Source organism: Mobula birostris, chromosome 3, assembly GCF_030028105.1.
Source record: "Mobula birostris isolate sMobBir1 chromosome 3, sMobBir1.hap1, whole genome shotgun sequence".
NCBI classification, from domain to species: domain Eukaryota; kingdom Metazoa; phylum Chordata; class Chondrichthyes; order Myliobatiformes; family Myliobatidae; genus Mobula; species Mobula birostris.
This window is the reverse complement of record NC_092372.1, coordinates 195,301,145-195,313,346: the sequence shown is the minus strand read 5'-3', so window position 1 is coordinate 195,313,346 and position 12,202 is coordinate 195,301,145. Positions and strand designations below refer to the sequence as shown.

Genomic DNA, 12,202 nt, shown 5'->3' with positions numbered 1-12,202 from the left:
GTTATATCTGGGGGGGGGGGGGAAATCAAATATAATCGGAAGAAAAATATTAAGGCTATAAATCATTCATGGCAAAACTGAAACCACCATCGAAGGAAACAAAACGATTTTCTGTGCGATACTCTGTGTGATTTAATGGTGAGCTGCTGCCACTCAGCAATGGGTTTGTATAAGGCTGAATAAATTTACTTGTACTGCAGCCTTATTAATCCATATTAATTCCAAATGGTCTAAATGATCCTCCGCACTTACATTTTTCTTCATAAGTCAATGCAGTTTTCTCCATCTTCCTTCCTTGACAGCCGCTCCTTCCTGTCACGTCGTATTAGACTTATCCACACCCTCTTCTAGAAATCTCTATCTTAACCTTGGCATCCTGCCTTCTGAACTAAAAGAGGAGGAACAATGAAAAGGATAGACAAATTAAGCACTAGTATCAGAGACATGTACAGGTAGGCCAAAAAGATCTCCACAATAAATATTCATCTTCTAATTAGTCTTTCTTATTAAATAAAGATGAAGGGTATATTTTGCAGTACTGGTGAAAAGTGATTTGTATCCATTTAACAAATGACAGGTGACGGCCTGAGTGAATTGCACAAATGAGACATAATTATCCCATGGTTCTATATAATGTGATCTGCTTATACAATACATCCAAAAATAATCAGGATTTAACTGACAATTAGAAAAAGTGGATTGAATGACAAATTTCCATTTCACTACAGCTGGATTAATTCCATGTAAAATTAATTTAAAAATTATATCACATTCTGGACAAAAGGTAATAAAGATGTGAGCACAGATAAGAACTGTGGCATCAGAGACAATAGTTCAGACCTTGATGTTAACTTAGGCCTAAATCCTAGACCTTTTTATCTAATAAGATAGTTGCAAGGGGGTGTGGGGTGATGGAAGAATTCAGCTGATCAAGCAGCATCTGTGGAGGCAAAAGGTGTATGTCAACATTTTGAGTCGATACCCTAAGTCAAGACAGTAGGAGTATCTTCACCAGCACTGGTAGGTAGTTCAAACAGGCTCACCATTACTTTGTCACAGTCTGATCGATCTTGCTGCCTAGACAATCTATATCGAGCAATTCACTCAATGGTTGAGAAAGACACAGGAGGAAATACATGAACAATTGAGTTATCAATGCAGTGGCAAGACACTAACTCAAGTTTTCCTAGTCCAGATGAGGCCAGATATCATAAATTCACTGTGTCTGATTCAAGTGAAGTAGCACATCTGACGCCAACTTTTCAATAGCCTTTTGATATTGTGGTGTAAACACCTTGCAAAGTCTGAGGACTACCACAAAGGAGCCTATTGATGCATACAGCACTGTTTGGTTGTCAAAGCAAATTGCAGTGGTGGGTATAGCGGATCTTTCCAGAGCCATCTGTACACGTGACAGACTCTCTAGTGAGAGGTCTGACTGGACCAGTATCAGTATTTACTCAGGAAACTGGCATAGCGTATATGGAAGGAAGGGAAAACAAGGAGTAGTGTCATGGAACATATAGAGATTAAAGAGGAGGAGGTGCTTGCTGCCTTACAGCAAATAAAGGTAGATAAATCCCCCGGGCCTGACATGGTATTTCCTTGGACCTTGAGAAAGACTAGTGTAGAAATTGCAGGGGCCCTGGCAGAAACATTTAAACTGATCCTTAGCCACGGGTGCGGTGCCAGAGGATTGGAGGGTAGCTCATGGTGTTTCATTGTTTAAAAAGGCTCCAAAAGTAAACCAGGTAATTACAGGCTGATGAGCCTGACATCAGTAGTAGGTAAATTATTGGAAGGTGTTCTGAGAGATTGGATATACAAGTACTTGGACAGTCAAGGGCTGATTAAGGATAGTCAGCATGGCTTTGTGTGTGGCAGATCATGTTTAACGAATCTTGTAGAGTTTTTCAAGGAGGTTACCAAGAAATTAGATGAAGGAAAGGCTGTGGATGTTATCTACATGGACTTTAGTAAGGCCTTTGACAAAGTCCCACATCGGAGGTTAGTTCTGAAGGTTCAGACACAAGGTATCCATGGAGAGGTTGTAAACTGGATTCAAAATTGGCTGTGTGGGAGAAGACAGAGAGTGGTAGTGGATGATTGATTCTCAGACTGGAGGCCTGTGACTAGTGGTGTGCCTCAGGGATCTGTGCTGGGACCATTGTTGTTTGTTGCCTAAACCAATGATCTAGATGATAATGTGGTAAATTGGATCAGCAAGTTTGCTGATGGCACTAAGATTGGAGGTGTTGTGGACAGCGAGGAAGGCTTTCAAAGCTTGCAGAGGGATCTGGACCAACTGGAAAAGTGGGCCAGAAAATGGCATATGGAATTTAATGCAGACAAGTGTGAGATGTTGCATTTTGGAAGGACAAATCAAGGTAGGACATACACAGTAAATGGTAGGGTACTGAGGAGTGCAGAGGAACAAAAGGATCTGGGAGTTCAGATGCATAATTCCCTGAAAGTAGCGTCACAGGTAGACAGGGTTATAAAGAAGGCTTTTGGCATCCTGGCATTCATAAATCAAAGCATCGAGTATAGGAGTTGGGATGTTATGGTGAGGTTATATAAGACATTGGTGAGGCAAAACTTGGAGTATTGTGTGCAGTTCTGGTCACCTAACTATAGGAAGGATATCAGTCAGATTGAAAGAGTGCAGAGAAGATTTACTAGGATGTTGCTAGCTGAGTTACAGGGAAAGATTGAACAGGTTAGGACTTTATTCCTTGGAGTGTAGAAGAATGAGGGGGGATTTGAGAGAGGTTTACAAAATTATGAGGGGTATAGACAGAGTAAATGCGATTGGGCTCTTTCCACTTAGATTAGGAGAAGTAAATACGACAGGACACGGCTTTAGGGTGAAAGAGGAAAGGTTTAGGGGGAACTTCTTCACTCAGAGTGGTGGAAGTGTGGAACAAGCTGCCAACTGACGTGGTTAATGCAGGCTCACTCTTAAGTTTTAAGAATAAATTGGATAGATACATGGATGAGAGAGGTCTGGAGGGTTATGGACTGGGTGCAGATCAATAGGACTAGCGGAATAAAGTTTTGGCACAGACTACAAGGGCCAAATGGCCTGTTTTCTGTGCTGTAGTGTTCTATGGTTCTATGGAGTTACAGTCATATTAGGCTCAACTCAGTCTGGTAAGTTCATGCGCACAGGCAGAATAAGGTAACTGCAGAAGAATTAATTAATATCTCTGGAAGCCGATAATGAATAGATGTCAATGGAATTGATCCATTTTAAACAGATAATTGTGAATGTCAATTTTTGGACATGTCTGGGACAGGTTCATAGAGGCTTCACTTAATTGTGCCTAAAATGGAGGTTCACCATTTGAAAACTGAGTTATCATCAGCATAGAAGTGGAATATTTATTACAAATATGTAAATGTAGCACTTCTTTCCCTATAAATTGTACCCTTTATTTTCAACAGTGCTTCTTAGCCCTACAAGCTCATCCATAAATAACTACAAACAACAAGTTAATTGGATCACAATTAACTTTCTATACATACATTCCATACTTCCTTCTGACACAGAAAACTCTTCGACCAATCATGTCTATGCTGATGTGCAGACCAACCCCAATTCCCCCATTTACTGTCCATGTAACCTATTCCCCCACATTCCCATCAATACTTGCCCCAAGTATTACCACGTACTGTATCTATATACAGGGGGGCAATTTAGCCTGCCTTTAACCTATCGACTGGAGGAAACTGGAGCACCTGGAGGAAACACACACAATTACAGGAAGAACGTGCAAGCTTCATAGAGAGAGCAGAGGGGTTGAACCTGGGTCACTGACACCACGCGGCAGCAGTCCTACTAATTGCACCACTGTGCCGCGGTTTCATACTACACATCATCTTACATGCACATTTCGCAACTGTCCCTTGAATTCCCTATCTGAAGCTACTGTAGAAAGCCCCAGCAGAACAAGAACTGAAAACTTTGACAAGCTTCTATAAATGCACAGTGGAGAGCACCCTAACTGGCTGCATCATGGTCAGGTAGGGAAACTCCGATGCCCAAGAAGGGAAAAGGCTACAGAAAGTGGTAGATACGGCTCAGTCCATCACAGGCAAAACCCTCCTCACCAATGAGTATATTTACATGGAGCGCTGCCACAACAAAACAGCATCCATCAAAGACCCCCCTCCCCTTCTCATTACTTCCATCGAGCGGGACATGCAGAAGCTTTGGGTTTCTGCAAGTTCACGAACAGTTATTACCCTACAACCATCAGGCTCCTGAACCCGGTGGATAACTGGACTCGCCATTCCTTTGAACTGATTCCACGACCTATGGGCTCACTTTCAAGAACTCTTTACTACTCGTGTTCTCAGTATTATTTTTATTTGCAGTCCATCGCCTTTTGTACATTGGTTGTCAATTACATTTTTTCATATAATTCTATTGTATTTCTTTTTTTCCTGCAATATGCCTGTAAGAAAATGAATCTCAAGGTAGCATAAGGTAACATATTCATAATTTGATAATAAATTTGCTTCAAATTTTGAAACAATTCACAAAGGGGGTTCATCAGCAGATTCCTCAGAGCAGCTCAAAATGAGCAAAAATTACATGGTTGTTCTTGCATTCAATGTTCTCATTCCGGGGCCTGTTATCATCAGGTTCTCCTTCCCATTGATGCTGAATGTTTGTGAATCTCTTACACATTGGACTATGGTACCTTTGAAATATACGGCCATGAGTTACAAGATTTATATTTACATAATGCACTATTATGTGCTTCATAAATATTTCAAAGCACCTCCAACTACTATATGTAATTTTGAACTTCCATTTCAGGCAGAATTAATTGAAGCATGCTGCTTGAGTGTGACTGGAATACCGTCCACATTTACCAGCAATGTCACATCTGCAGGAGTCAAGTCAGTACATGTACATTCTGATTGCATTGCCCACTCTTGGACCTCAGAACATAGTCTTAGATGGACACTGTTAATGCCCATTTGTACAGTGACCGAGACTGCCACAGTACCTCCCAGCACTCATTGAAACGTATTCTGCAGAAGTCTGAAAATCTACAGATGCTGTAAGTATGTGATAAAACAGAGAATTCTGCAAACTCTCAACAGGTCAGAGAGGTTGCAGAGTACTATAGCACAAAAAACAAAGCCTTTGGCTCAACTGATCCATTCCGGCCACTGCAGTCTCCCTGCTAGTTCGAGTTGCCTGTGTTTGCCCCATTATCCTCCATGCTTCTCCCCTGCATGTACCTATCCAAAGCCCCTTAAAAGTTGCAACTAGACCTGCCTTGACCACTCCCTCTGGCACCTCATTCCAGGTATTGTTGCATTCTGTGTGAAGTAATTCCTCTCGGGTCTCTTTTAAAGCTTTCCTCTCTTAACAATGTCCTCTAGTTTTGGACTCCCCAACCCTGGGGAAAAGACTATAGCTGTCCACCTTATCCATACCCCTCATGATTTTATAAACTTCTTTGAGGTCACTCTCCGCTGCTCCAGGAAAAATGATCCAGCATACCCAAACTCTCCCTGGAACTAACACCTTCCTCTTAAACCTCCTCAGCACTCTCTCCAGCTTAAGTATGTTTTTCCTATAAAAGGGTGACCAAAACTGTAGACAATACTCCAAGTGCAGCCTCAGCAGAGCCTTATATAACTGCAACATAATGCCCCCACTCCCAAACTCGATGCCCCGACCGATGAAGGCCAGCATGCTCCCGCCTTCTTCTACTTGGCTGGTATTGGTGAACTGAGCACAAGAACTCTCAGGTTCCTCTCCTCCACAACACTCACCAGTGCCCTAGTATTCACTGCTTAAGTGCTACCCTGGTTTGACGGCCTAAGATGCATCATTCACGCCTACCTAAGTTGAAATCCTCAGCTATCTTCTTAACTTGCAATTCTTTGTAACCTATCAATGAGACTCCTAATTTTGTATCATCTGTAGATTTACTAATCATGCCATGTACATTCATATCCAAATAATTTACATAAATAATGAATAACAGAAGTCCCAACACTGATCCCCTGGTACACACCATTAATTAGGGGCCTCTGTTCAGAGAATAAATCTTCAACCATCACCCTCTGCTCCTATCATCAAGCTCATTCTGAATCTGCTTCACTGGCTCCCCACGCAACCAAACATTCCAGATCAACCTTGTCAAAGGTCTTACTAAAAACCAGACAGAGAACATCCACTGCCTTACCTTCACCTATTCTCTTAGTTACTTCTTTGAAAAACTCCCAAAAGATTCATCAGACATGACTTCCCATGCACAGAACCAGATTGACTATTCCTGATCAGGCCTCGACTATCCAAGTGATGGTAGATCTTGTCCCTCAGAATTCCCTCCAGTAACTTCCCTACAAGTGAAGTCAGACTCCACTGGCCTGTAGTTCAGTGGCCTATCCTTGTTAACCATCTTGAACAATGCAACAACTTTAACCTATCACCAGTCCCCTAAAACTTCACCAACAGCTAACAATAAATTAACTACAAAACCACCATTATTTCTTCCTTGGCCTCCTACAAGATCTGGGGGTGCACTTGGTCTGGCCCTATTGATATACACACCTTAATGCACTTCAAGGCTGCAAGTACCTTCTTCCTCACAATATGCATCGGATCAAAGACTTCACTACTCGTCCTCATTTCTTTGACATATTCTCATCAGTAAACAGCAAGGAGAAATAGACACTAAAAATCTCAGCCATTTCCTGCAACTCCAGACACAGGTTCCCTGCTGATCTTTAAGCCTCTGCCTAGTCACTCTTTTACTGTTAATATAAGTGAAGAACCTCTTGGGATTATCTTTAACCCTGCCGGCCAGATCCATCTCATAGCCTCCTTTTGCCCTCCTGATTTCCCTCTTAAAACTGCTCTTAAACTTTGTATATTCATTGAGGGATTGATTTGTATCCAGCTATCTAAATATGATGTATGCTTTCTTTTTTCACTCTTCACCCTAACAAGAACATGCTGCACCTGGTCTCTTGTATGATCCTTTTCAAAGCTTCCCACTTGCCAACCTTCCTCTACCTTGAAATAGAGTCACCTAATTGACCCCAGCTAGCTTCTGCTTAATGCCCTCAAAGTTGGCCCTGCTCGAGTTCAGGACTTTGAGCCATGTACCTGTTCCAACTTTTTCCATAACTATTTAGAATTATATCACTGGACCCAAAGTGTTTCCCAACTGTCACTTTAGTTACTTGGCCTGCCTCGTTCTCTAAGAGGAGGCCCAACGTTGCTCCTCTCCAAATGGTTTCCTCTAAATATTGCATGAGGGAACTCTTTTTGATGTACCCCACAAATTCAACCCATCCAGGCTCTTTGCACTCTGTGATCCAGTCAACAGCAGGAAAATTGAAATCTCCCACTAGCACTACCCTACTATTCCCACGAGTGTGTGCTATTCCTCAACATCTGCTCCTCAGGATTCTGCTGACTGTTAGGTGGTTTATAACGTAGCCCTACCAAGGAGACCATTCCCTCCTTATTCCTGAGACCTACCCAAATGGCCTTGTTAGGTGATCCCCCAAGAATACCCTCTCTAAGCACCGCTGATATGTACTCCCTTTTCAAAAAGACAACATTCGCTCCATTCTTACCCGTTCCTCTATCTTGCCTAAAGCATCGGTGCCCCAACACACTGAACAGTCACTCCTGCCCTTCTTGTAGCCACGTTTCCACTATGGCCACAATACCCCAGTCCCTTCAGGAAATTCACACCCTCAGTTAGTCTGCTTTGCCAGTTAAGCTATGTGCATTGAAATACAAAGCCGTGTAGATGCAATTTATATCAGTGGTCCTATATGATCGTTAACTGTAAACATGACTATTCCGATTGCTAGGCTTTGGTTGCTGCGCGTAATCATGTCTTCTCACTGTGCTTGCTTTCTCAAATGCCCCCACCCCCATACCAATCTAGTTGAAATCCTCCCTGCAAACAAAAGCCCATAGTTCGATCTCCATATTAATGAAGTTTATGGAAAAGATGACACCGAACACAAACACAAGAGCTTGAAAGGGAAGAGATTTTCCTGTCTTAAAAAATGCTCAAAATTAACTTGCAAAAGCTCTACTTGTTTATAGAGCTGAACAAGTTATTTCCACTTGTTTGAATTACAAACCTTGGATTAAACAAAATTTGTGACACTTGTGACTTTTGCGCTTGGGAGCTCAACTATTTCTTAATTTGACAAGTCAGACAGATAAATTACCAATCTTCCCATAAACTTAAGTTAGCTGCAATTATGGCATAAATCAGAATCAGGTTTATTACCGTCAGCATGTGTTGTGAAATTTGTTAACTCAGCAGCAACAGTTCAGTGCAGTACATGATAATATAGAAAGAAAACAACTAAATAAGAAAATCAATTACAGTAAGTATATATAAAGTGTATTGAATAGATTAAAATAGTGCAAAAACAGAAATAATATATGTAGTTCGATGTCCATTTAGGAATCGTACGGCAAAGGGAAAGAAACTGTTCCTGAATTGCTGAGTGGGTGCCTTCAGGTTTCTGTATCTCCTTCCTCACAATCAGAATCAGAATCAGAATCAGGTTTATTATCACTGGCATGTGACATGAAATTTGTTAACTTAGCAGCAGCAGTTCAATGCAATACATAATCTAGCAGAGAGAAAAAAAACATATTAATAATAAATAAACAAGTAAATCAATTACGTATGTTGAATAGATTTTTTTAAATGTGCAAGAACAGAAATATTGTATATTTTTTAAAAAGCGAGGTGGTGTCCAAAGCTTCAATGTCCATTTAGGAATCAGGTGGCAGAGGGGAAGAGGCTGTTCCTGAATCGCTGAGTGTGTGCCTTCAGGCTTCTGTACCTTCTACCTGATGGTAACAGTGAGAAGAGGGCATGCTCTGGGTGGTGGGGTCATTACTAATGGACGTTGCCTTTCTGAGGCACCGCTCCTTGAAGACATCTTGGATACTATGAAGACTAGTACCCAAGGTGCAGTTGACTAACTTTACAACTTTTTGTATCTCCTTATCGTCCTGCGCAGTAGCCCCTCCCCATACCAGACAGTGATGCAGCCTGTCAGAATGCTCTCTACGATACATCTATAGAAGTTTTTGAGTGTTTTAGTTGACAAACCAAATCTCTTCAAACTCCTAATGAAATATAGCCACTGTCTTGCCTTCTTTATAGCTGCATTGACGTGTTGAGACCAGGTTAGATCCTCAGAGATCTTGACAACCTGGAACTTGAAATTGCTCAATCTCTTCACCTCTCATCTCCCCATGAGGATTGGTTTGTGTTCCCTCCTCTTACCCTTCCTGAAGTCCACAATCAGCTCTTTTGTCTTACTGACATTGAATCAGTATGTGGAACTTCCAGGATAATGGGCTTGGTTCTCATTATCCTCACATTTGCAGATATACAAATATCCTGGAAGATGGACACATCTGCTGCCAGTGGCTACTTTTGTTGGAATTTACTGTGCATGTTAGATTGGTTTAAGTTCAGGCACATCTAACGTGCAGCCTTAATTCTGAAAGGGCCTGTTACCATGGTGCATCTCTAAAGAAGGAAGTAATGAAAATTACTTTTCTCAAGTCCCCTTAGTTTAGTCAGCAGTGAAGTTATATTGGGGATAAAGCTGGCTGTGGTAGTGTAGGATAGGGGTGGACACCTAACACTTATTTTTTTTTAAATAATTATGACTCATATTTTAACTAAATACCATTTATTTAACAATGGTGGAAAATAACTGAGGTGTCTAGTTCCTGACCAGTGTCTGCCAGTTGAAGACCAACTGAGTTTGGAGCTTTAAGTTTGAGTTTGGTATTGGTGCAGAAATGAACATGTTAGGTAGAAGGCTATCTTGGGTCGAAGGTACTTTCTTTCAGTCAGCAAAACAGTAAGTAATGGGGCTGAGGAGAAAGCTTGTCAGAGTAAGGATCAATGAATACTGTAATGTTAACTTGCACTTTGCCCCTCAATACAAAAATTCTATCTCCAATAACTGTACTGTAGCATTCATCAAATATCTATCTTCTTTCTGAGGTAAATGTCTACACTCTCTTTGCCCTGAACTAACAGGGTTACTAAGACCTACATCAAGGCGGCTCCTGTGAAATAATTACAGTATATCATGAGCTTTCAAACACATAATGAATGATCAGTGATCAAATGCATAAAATAATACCAGATTATTTAGTTATTTTAGTATAATTATCAATTGTTTCTGCAGATACACACAGAGAGCTACAGTGTACTGATATGTACTAAATATTGCACTGTACAGAATCCACTACAATATACTGTGGTGGTTGTGCGTCGATGACAGGAAACCTGTGTGGGTGATTTTTTAAAGTGGAAAAGCAGTTCCACTCTTTTGAGCTGACTTGTCCATTAGTGACAGTAGTGCTTTCTTAACTTTCATTTTTTGGAACTGGGAAGGCCAGAATTTATTGCTCATCCCCAGTGTCCTTGAATAGGTTATGGTAATTGCCTTATTTTACCAAGACAGTCTTTCTGGTGAAGGTACTCCCACATTGCTATTAAGGGAGATCCAGGATTTCTGTCCAGTGATGATGAAGGATTAGTAACAAATTGTCAAATACAGGAAGGTATGCAACTCAGAGAGGAACCCAAAGGATGTGTTGTTCCTATGCAACTGCTGACGTCGTCCTACATGGAGGCAGAAGTCAAGGTTCGGAATAGCCTGGCTGGGCAATTGCAGAGTATTTTGTAGAAGGTACATGCTGTGCAGCAGTAGCGGAATAAATTAATATTTAGGGTGTTTGAGGATGTTGTCGAGAATATTCAGGGTAACATAGACAAAATAAGTAGCATCATTCCTGTCGAGGGGTGGCCAGAATTGAGAATATTCTAAATGTGGCCTCACCAATGTCTTGTACAACATCTATACTCAGTGCACTGACAGATGAAGGCAAACTTCATCTTATGCTTTCTTCACCACTCTGTCTATCTGTGATGCCACTTTCAGGGTACCCAGTTTTTGCACTCATAGGTCCCTCTATTCTACAAAGCTCCCCAGTGCCCCACCATTCTCTGTGAAAGTCCTACCCTTATTTGTCTTCCCAAGATACAACACCTTGCACTTATCTGAATTAAACTCCAGTCTCCATTCCTTGGCCCACTTACCCAGCTGATCATAATCCCACTGTTATTCTTAATAACAATCTTTACCATCTTATTGTCATCTGCAAATTTGCCATACCTTATATATTCTCATTCCAATCATTGATAAACAGCAATGGACTCAGACCAACCACTCAGACCATAAGCCACTTGAAGAGTAATGTTCCATAATCAACCTTTTTTTTCTCATTATCAAGCTAACTATGTATCCAATTAACTAGTGCTCTTTAGATCCCATGTAATCTAACTTTCCAAAGCAGCCTACCATGTGGAACCTATCAAAAGCCTTACTGAAGTCCATATAGAGTACATCTACTGCCTTGCACTCATTGACTTTCTTGGATACTTCTTCAAAAAAAACAGTTAAATTCATAAGATATGATCTCCCACAAACAAAGACATGCTGACGATCCCTAACCAGCCTTGGCTTTTTAAGTACGCTTATATCTTATCCCTCAGAATCCCATCTAACTTACATACCATGAATGTTAAATTTACTGGTCTACGGTTCCCAGGGTTTTCTCTTCAGCTCTTCATAAGTAAAAAGACAATATTAGCTACCCTACAGTCCTCTGGTATCTCTCCTGTGGCTAATGATGATGCATGTATCTCAGCCCCATCAGGGCTCCTGCAGTTCCTCTCTAGCTGCCCTCGGCGTTGCTGGGTACAGAATACTGCATATGATCATCCTCTGGGGATTTATCCACCTTCATACATTTTAAGTTGCTGAGCACCTCCTCTGTTGTAGTTCAGACTATTACCGAGACATCCCCATCAGCCATCTCAGGTACTGAAGTTTTCGTGAATTTCTCCAGTTTTTACTGTGAAGGTCATGCAAAAAAAGAGAAAAGATATTCATTAAAGACCTCACAGATCTACTGCAGCTCCACATATTGGCATCCTATTCTGTCACTCTATCGAGCAAGTTAAGCATAGTTTGCATGCATAAAATCAATGCTGGCTTTCTCTAAGCAATCCACACTAGTCCACTGAATGCAATTCTGTCCTGATTTGTTTTCAGAATTGTTCCCATCAGAGGTTAAATGATCTGGTATGTA

General features: G+C 41.2%; 1 long non-coding RNA gene across 10 annotated transcripts in view; it reads right to left on the bottom strand.

The window, feature by feature from the left end:
- LOC140195519 (uncharacterized) overlaps positions 1-12,202 on the bottom strand; it is a 61,753-nt gene that overhangs the window by 16,038 nt on the left and 33,513 nt on the right. For 6 of the 10 annotated variants that reach the window (XR_011885499.1, XR_011885498.1, XR_011885501.1 and 3 more), the window contains 2 exons: positions 11,860-11,965; positions 253-388 (listed from right to left, as the gene is read on the bottom strand). This is a non-coding gene — a long non-coding RNA (uncharacterized lncRNA). The remainder of the gene's footprint in view (positions 1-252; positions 389-11,859; positions 11,966-12,202) is intronic. The other 4 variants (XR_011885502.1, XR_011885505.1, XR_011885507.1 and 1 more) reach the window with 2 other exon arrangements.